Consider the following 9132-nt stretch of genomic DNA (forward strand, 5'->3'; position numbering starts at 1 on the left):
GTGCCTGCCCCTGCTCCTGCCAGCCCTGCCAGGGAGGGAGTTGCACGGGCAGAGGGGTGTGCAGTGTAATGAACAGCCTTATCGTCGCCGGTATCTTTACAACTGCTTAGATGACTTTTTAATTGTGGCTTAATGCATTTAATTATGACAACTCTTCCCCGTTTTCAAGTATGATGTATTAATATTACAGATCATTAACATTGCTAAATTACTGTAATGACACAGAGTCCTCAGTGTCCCAGTTAGACGGAAAAAAAAGACCAGCTCTTCTCATTTGGCTCTTTTGTTATTTGCCTTATAGGAAATTCATGCACGATTCTTGAGTCTTTAAAGCATGTAGAAGAGGCTGCTGCTGCTGCACCCTCCTTATTAAATTATTGATAGAGAAAATCCCCCATGTAAAACTTCCCGAGCCCGAGACGGCACAGGAACTAATATTGTCTTTCTAATATCCACTTCATCAATGTAAAAGTTAGGAAGCCTCGGCTCTTGAGCGGGTCCTCCCCCTCCCCTCGTTCATAATTACAGCAGACCGTATTTAACATCTGCAAAATAGTCATGCTTATAAGGAATGAGAAATGCGAAATGTTCCATTCTGTTTGCAATGGTTAGACCGTTTTAATCTCTTAACTTCAATATATGTCCTCTAGCAGGCTATACTTCTTGGATTTCATTTTTAGATCCTTAAGGCTGCATATATCTGTCAAACAGACATAATGAATTTAAAGTGCTAATGCCTAGAAGACCAGAAAAAACATTGAAATATATCCTCAGTTGATTAAATTACCACCTCTAGCTACTTTACCTCCTTATGTCCAAACAGATTTCCCTTTTTACTTACCAAGTACTGGATCTGGGAGATGTGGAAGATGTAATTTCATGGTTAAAAAAAAAAAAAAAGTGAACACAAAAAACCCCAACTCATGCACGGGTCTTTAGACAAGTACATTTTTTTCTTTAAACGTCTTTTCAGATATGTGCCTGTACGATGGGGCTCGCCACTGCCTGGAGGTATTTTTCAGTATGACACCCACCCTCCGGGGTGACCCTCGGGTGGGAGCCAGCGACTTTGCTGCGCTCTCCTCGACACTTAATGCCTGGGGAAATCGGAGGGACGAGACGAAGGCGGCGGCGGGGGAGCAGAGGGAGCCGCCGGGGCGGGCGGGGGTAGACCGGGCGACCCTCCGCTCCCACCGCTGCGGAGCGGGGCCGCCCCAGGGAGGGCGGCCCAGGGTGGGGGGGCGATCCCGGTCCCGAGGGTGCCGTGCCTCTGCGAGGGACCGGCGAGCCCGGGGAGAGCGGGGACGGAGGGAAGGCGAGCAGATTTGTCGCGCTTTGAAATGAAACGTTATAATCCCTCCAACAATCCTGTTGACTGTGAGCTCTAGCGCCGGGAGTACAACGGGCGGGGGGGTGGGGGGTGGGGAGAAAAAAAGAAGAAGAAAAAAAAGATACATTGTTGGATAAACACCTCCTTATAGGTAAAAACTGAATGGGCCAAATAGATGAATAAGGCGACACAATGGGGGGGGATGTGTGGTATGAAAGGAAACGAGTCGGTGGCAGTGGAAGAAAAAGGTAAAAGTGAACAGAGGAGAGAAAAGGAGAGAAAAGAAAAAAATGTAAATGAGTGAGACAAAAAAGCAAAGAGAAAAAGAAAAGAGAACAAGAGGGGGAAAGAAGTAATATTTTCCTTGATAAAAATGCACAAAAGGGAAGATGAACTTTGTTCTTTTTCTCTTTCTACTCTCCTCTCTCTTTCTGCTTTTCGCCTCGCAGCACGCCAGCCTAAGCTGAGAGCTGTAATGTCATTAAATTGCAAATGCTTTTTCATTTCCGACACACACTGTTTACTTATCTGGCAAAAACATATGTTGGAAGGAATCCGTTAAATTCTGCCCATTGCCTTGGGTAAAAGTGCAATGGAAACGGACCCACTGAGCTTCTTCTTTCTTCTTCTTTTAGCACTTCCCTTATCTACAAGACTGCTTCGCAGAAAACTGGCTAGTTCAATGAAAAATGAAGATACAGCAGGAGATTAGAGAAGAACACTGAGCAAAAAATTCCTGGAGAGAGGGTCACTCCATTGCAAATGATTTCACTCCTCTAGATCTGCATAAATTACTATTTTTAAGGCATCTCCAAAGTCTGTATATTTTTCTCACTCTGTCAAACATTTAATTTCACGCCCCGTGTTCTGAATATGCTAAAATGCATATCTCTGATGCACCTTTAAGCCAGAAAAACGAATGCAAAATTGAAGATAAAATGATGTGATTTGCACTACAAGCCTATTACTTGAGGTATTTACATATAGTTTACCTCTGCAGTTCTGAGAATGATTTATTAAAAAAAAATCTGGATTAAGCTCATATAAATATGTATAAATCTTTGTTTAGAAAATAGATTTTGCAGCTGTTGTGTCAAAAAGTTCTTTAAGATTCTGTGAAGAATTTCCCTTTTAGCCTGCTTTAAAAAAGAGGGGAAAAGGACGGTATTTGACATCCCGCTTTGGCAGGAAGGAAAACACACACACACAGACACGTTCAGACATTCAGGATTTTTCTACAGACTAGGTTGTTTTGTTGTTTTTTTTTTTTTATTTCACACTTTTCTTCCTAAACTTCTCCGGCTCCCTTCCTCTGCCTCGTCCCACTCGCTGGGACTCCGTATAAGCCGGGCTCTGTCTTTTCCCGAGCGTGTGAAATAGCGGGTCAGGTGTATTAAAACAATTGTAGGCTGGGGAAAAAAGAAAAAAAAAGAAAAAAAAAGAAAAAGAAATCACACCAACACCCCAGAGCAAAAGCAGTGGAGGCCGAGGAGGCTGACCGCCCGCCGCCCGCGCCCCACCGCACGCCGCCGCCGGGGGCTCAGCCCGCTCCGGCCCGCCGAGAGGAGCGGCGGCGGCGGTAGCGCGGGCATCGCCCTCCGTCTGGGCGCCCGTCCCCCGCCGATTGCCGCTGCCGGAGGAGTCGCGCCGCGGCTCTGGCCCCTTCGGACCCGCTCCTTGTCGGCATGCTAAGCGATGCGAAGGAAAATGCCGCCCCGCTGCCCCCAGCCCTTCGCAGGTGGGTAGGGAGGCCGGGAGGTAGCGCCGCGGCAGCGGGACGCGGGCTCTGCCGAGGGGCTGCGCCCGTTCTCCGCCTGCCCTGCCCTGCCCGGCCGCTCCGGGAGCGACCGCTCCGGCGGGAGGGTACCGGGCAAAGACGCTGCTTCTGAGGCGAGCTCGGGCGCGCGGGCCGGGGCGGCCCCTCGCCGGCCGGGGCGGCCCCTCGCCGGCCGGGGCGGCCCCTTGGCCCGGCGGCCGCTGGGCCGGGGCAGCCGCTCTCCGCGGGCTGCGCGGAGCGGAGCAGCCCAAGGGCCCCCCCTGGCGGCGCCGGCCCGCCGTGCCCGCCGCCGTGGTCCCTCCGCGCCCCGCGTCCCGCCCGGCCTCCCCGCCGAGGGGGAACCGGAGCAGCCCCGGCCCCCGGGGTGTCCCGGTGGGGTTTCCCCTTCCACCCCGAGCCGCCTTCCCCGCCGGGGAAACTTCCACCCCCTGGAAAGGAAGCGCTGCCACCGTGGCGCGGCGAGGTCACCCGTGCCGACGGGGCACGGCACCCGTCTCTCCTCACGGAGACACCTGCAGTTATCACCCCAGACGCTGAGGAGAGGTGTAGATCCTCGCGAGCCCTGCACTGTCACAGCCGTACTTCATGGAATGAACCTGGATAAACTCCTAAACCACCTCTGAAGACACTGCTTGCTTTCCCTTCCTCCAGCACGTGTAACAGCCGTGACTGGGGGTGAGATGTGTAAGTAGTGAGGGCACTCGCTTGGGATAACCACATACTAGATAGGGAAGAGGAGACTTTTCAGATAACTTCAAAGGTTAATTTAAGACTTAGCTGCAGAATCTAGGCTTTGAATAATACATGAATTGCAACGATGCCACTGGGATATGGTGCCCGGGAAGTGATTTTTCCCCTCACTCCGGTCCTATCGTCCTATTTTCATCTCCAGAAGAGAAGCTCCAGATTTGCTGCTACCCCCAACAAAGAAATGTATCGTCGCATGGTCTGACAAAGTCACTTGCAACAGCACAATCCGTATACATACACACCACTGTGTGTTTTGGTCTCTGGTAACAGACGTCAGAGATAAGAAATCGAAACTCACAGTCTACACATCACAAACTCAGTGGTAAAAAAACTCTCTTTTTTTTTTTCTTTGAAGGTGATCAGCTCTTCTGGTAGCTGCACAGCAGTTCCCTCCTTGGAGAATACATTGAGCTGATGGCAGCTGTCAGCTCTTCTCCAGTCACCGAATAAAGGCTTTGTGCTTTGTCCATTTGTCAGTCCCAGGGTGACTCAGGCCATCGACAAGACCACTAGCACAGCTTGCTGCCTTGGAAGGATGGAGACCAGGGTCTGAGCTCATCCCTTGTCCCCACAAAGGCAGGAAGGAGGGAAAAATCAAATGTATTCAATTCTTCTTGAGGAGAAGCAGCAATGATCCTCATGTGCTGGTGACATCAGTGACAATGGCATGGCTGTGGAGATTCCTGAAGGCCATCCCTTTGCATTTAAACAGGAGAAAAGTGAAGGCATGAGGAGAATTAAGACGGTCTTGAGAAGAGCTTTATTTTGGACAGCAAAGGTTCATCTCATAGGCTTCTCAGAAACAGGTCTGCCAACTATGAGGTATGTAGTAGCCAAAACCAGTTACTTGTAAGAGGCAGCAGGATGAAACCAAGATGTACAGAGGGCAACCAAGTCTCTTGTGCTTCTAACCCCCTTAAAATAGTTTGAGGGGGTTAGAAGTAGGGTCTCCCTGCTGCGACAGCAGAACGCTTGCCCCTTTGCAACAAGCATCACATGAGGGACATCTAGGCAGTGACCCCTCTTCAGACAGGGCCAGTTTGCTGAAGCTCCACAGGCTCGATTGTCAGGTGAAATCCTGTAATCCATCACCTCCACCCCACTGTTTCAAAAAGCATTTATTAATTTCTAGCAACTCCCTGGCATATTCTGCTCTTCATGCATCAGGACTTTGGGTCTGCACCATCATTACTACAGCAAGATTAGTGTTCTGAGAGACTTAATCCCCACTAAAACCAACTGCAAGAGCTACAGTTTGTCAGGGCAGGGACGGCACTAGGTAAGGTGTCTGTCATTTGAAGTTGCTGTTATCTCAATCGAATGCACCACCATGCAAGCTGACTTTGCGCTGGAGGAACAGATGCACATCATGGCGCTTTGCACTGAAGGGACAGCTGCACACATGCATGTGGAGAAACTTTCAAGACTCAAAGAGGCTCTATAGGAAAGGACAGGCGAGTGACCAGATCATGGTACTGAACACACATTTGCAAAACTGTTGCATTTATCAGAGACCTGAAAGCCACAAATACAGCCCCAGGCACTCCAAGGAGATGCATCAGGGACAGATGCTCTCTCTCTCCCTACCACTTTGCTAACAAAAATAGGGTGACAGAAATAACAGATGACCCTGATGATTCTCAGTTTAAGGCACAGCCCTATCCCACCCCTCGCCACGTGGAGGATCAATGCTAACTTACTCTAGGGAGTTTGTCACCACTTGCTTGGTCTTCCAGGAGACAGCAGAGGCTTCTTCCCCTTGGTATGAAGGCTAGAGATGAGCAGCTACCAGGGAAGTGCTGAAGACATGACTGCATGGGAATGAAGGGTAACGGGGAAGGCAAGGAGAAGATCAAATATCTGTAGCTCTAGACGATGAAATATTTTAAAAATATCTGTTGATACTGCTCACCTTTATATCTTGCACAATACAGATCCCATATAAATTGTATCCCTTCCCCAAATTCCTAACTTCCTTTCTCTGAAAAAGGAACAACGCAGCCCCGTCACTGTGAGCTTCCTGTTTTACGCACCAAACTCGTTACCCTCCATTGCTTTGATACAGTATTATCTGAACGTATACATTAAAATCCGTGACCCGACTGGATGCTGTGTAGCTAGTGTGGTCTATCGCAGGAATACGTATCTGAGCTCTTGGTAGCATTGCCATATGCAGCATAGGGAACCTTCCATATGGTTTCTGAAAAGTGGTTACAGCACACGTGCACCAGGCACTTTTCAAAGTAAAACAGATCTGTTCATTTTTATTTTCAAAATACCAAAGCAGTAAAATCATGTAATTGAGTAATCACTTGCCAAATTTCCTTTTTAAATCTAATCTATTTTGAGTTACATCAGAGCCAAAATGCTAATTAAACTGGTAAGGTTCCAAGATTTTTTTTTTCCCTTTTAGAAAACACAATTTAAGGTACTCATAAGTAAGGAAATTTTAAAAACCATTTGTTTTGTATGCTGTAAACTTTGGAAAACAAGTTTCAGCCTGAAGTAAATTTTCATAGGTAACAGGTTAAATAGAAGTCTTATGTAAATTTTGATCTCTTCTTAACAACTCTGATGTTCATTTTATAAAATTTGATTTTAAAACAATGCCATTGTTTTAAAAGAGGCTCAGAGGGCCAGAAACCAGGCAAAAAAAGTACCCACTCTAATGAGGCACATGTACAGTCTTTCGGCTCTAACTACTGTATCAAGAAAGGAGAGATTCCTGAGGCTGCTCATTTGCAGTCTCCATCAACCAATTTTTTCGGGGAGGTTGTTGTTGCAGCAGCTTTAAAAGCCAAACTCACTCGCCAGCCTGGGCAAACTCGTCGGCACTTGACCACGAGGCGAGACAGATCCTTGCCATCCTACCACAGCCTCACGAAGTCACACGTCTCAGCAGATTAACAGATAGATAAAAGCAGCCTCGCAGAGTTACCCGCTCTTTGGGTTGCAGTTGTTCAGATGACATCTCCCCCTACCCACTGGCAGACCTTGTGGAGAGCCCCCTGACCTCCTTGGTTGCCTTCTACCACCGAGCTGCCGTCTATGGAAAAAACTGGCACCCACTCAAGGCACAGCTGCTTTCATGGTACTTTGCTTTTCTCCCCTCAAAACTCCTTCCTCGAACTGGGGTCTGCTCGTGATGCCTCCTGGCCCCTTTTGTAAGGCTGCAAAGGCACAACTGACCCTGTTCATTTTAAAATACTTCAAAGCAGTCGAACCGTTTTCCTTTTGCTGGGAACCCCGCCCTGATGCTACTGTTGGAAGAGAATTGTTAAGGAAAGGGTCAGACCAATTCTTAGCATGCAAAATGCTGCAGGAGACATACAGAAGAGAGAGATGGAGGAGTGACAAGGCTGCTAGTTTGCAGAAGACTGACTGACCTTGCAGCTGCCCTTCTAAAGGGGATCTTGCCCCTCTTCAACATGCCTTTTCTACCCCATCCCCAGCCGTGCCACTGGTACTCATCAAATCTCGATGACCTGGTTTGGTGAGCTAAAACTACCTGAGAACTCATTTGTTTTTTTCTGCTGCTGCTGCTAAAGGCTGAGTTTTCTACCAGTTTAACTCCTCAATTCCATCTCACTTAAACTGCTAGGTGACAGGCAGTGTCAGTTCAAGGGAAGCAAGGCCAGCGTGCAGCCAGGGGAGCAGGGACGCTCTTTTTTTGGCAGCTAACAGCCCAAATTAGCTGCGATGTCAAACCACACCCTCAGGTCTCTGATGGCTAGGAAGACTAAAGACATGGTGGAAAGGGCAAAGGAGAGACAGGAAAAGCGTGAAATCAAAACAGACCAAGGATAAAGAGAATACGCATACTAGATGTAAAGTAGGGGCTGGACTGTGAGTGTTGATCGTGGGAACAGATGGAGAGATAGACAGAGAAATGACACCCATTACACTCAAAATCGTATGTGTGAGAGAGGGGGAGAGAGGAGGGGAAGGGAGGGAAGAGAGAGCATGGTGGGAGAGACAGAATTCGCAAGACGGGAAAAAGATTTGCAAAAAATAATGGTTAAAAAACACCCTGGAATCGGAACTTACTGCTCACTGGAAAATCACAGTCTAGTTGTTGTCAGTGTGGTTAGAAAAGAATGATCGTTTGAAAACCAGCTCAAGACTTTATCTTTTAATGTGTGACACTTGCAAGGATCACCTGCCCTTTGTACACTGCAGTCATGCAAAGAAAGAGTTAAAAGGTACAGCGTAACATCAGCTTTGGCTAGCCCAATAAACATTTATTGTATTCTCTAAAAAGTATCAACTAGAAGCATAACATTGCACAGAATAAACTAGAACCAAATCAAATCAAATATCCTTCCAGTTCTGTAGAGGAGCAAGATGCAAACAAAAAGACTTTGATACTTCCATGGCTCTCCATTGGCACAGGAACCAGAAAGGAATATTCATTAGATCTGACTATAAATGTTTGTCTTGTGTGGGAGGTCTTTGTACAGTAATATGTATTAGAAACTTGACATTTTTCCAATCAAGACTTTCCACTTCTATTTACATATATTTAATTGTAAATATTCATTTTCCTACCTGAAGCACTTTAAATAAATGTACAATAAACACATTCTACACAGAAGGGGAGCAAATAGCTTAGGCAACTTGTGTTCCAGCCTCCACATCGCTGGTTGGGAGCAATGCAAGACGATCCCTCCTCACAGCTTGTGGGGGGTCTCGTAGACCGAGTTAGTGATCTCATCCTCATTTCTCCTGAACTGGGATCCTCCCCCCCAACCAATAAATCATAACTGATGCAAACTGGCATCTGTGCCAGTAGAAAAGGTGATGGCTGGCAAGGAGATGCCCTCTCACCCATAGAAGTGGATTTCTTCGAAGCACAACCAACTTCAGTCTGCAGTCGTGTCGATATACACTTACCTTTTCTGAGCATCAAAATGCACGGGCGATAGAATTAGTACACTCTGTAACTGCAACTTTATTTAAAACAGAACTGCGTAGCGCACAGAAACTCACAAGTGAGATGTCGCCATTTGACCTTAACTAAACGGTGCTGTTCACCATGGTCAGCAGCACCGCCCTGCCTTTGGGGGGAACACGCTTCAGCCGCTTGCAGCAGTGAGGCAGCAGGGAGCCTGGGGCTGACGTATCTCTCCCCAACAATTCCCTGGGTACGTGGCAGCTTTCAGTGGGCACAAACCCACACCACTTACACACCAGGGCTAGGGGTGTACCGAAGGAGTGCTTTTCTCCATGGCTGTCATAGCTGATGTAGGGTGCATCATGAGCTCCTCAGATGTAT

This window comes from Nyctibius grandis, chromosome 2 (assembly GCF_013368605.1).
Source record: "Nyctibius grandis isolate bNycGra1 chromosome 2, bNycGra1.pri, whole genome shotgun sequence".
NCBI lineage: Eukaryota > Metazoa > Chordata > Aves > Nyctibiiformes > Nyctibiidae > Nyctibius > Nyctibius grandis.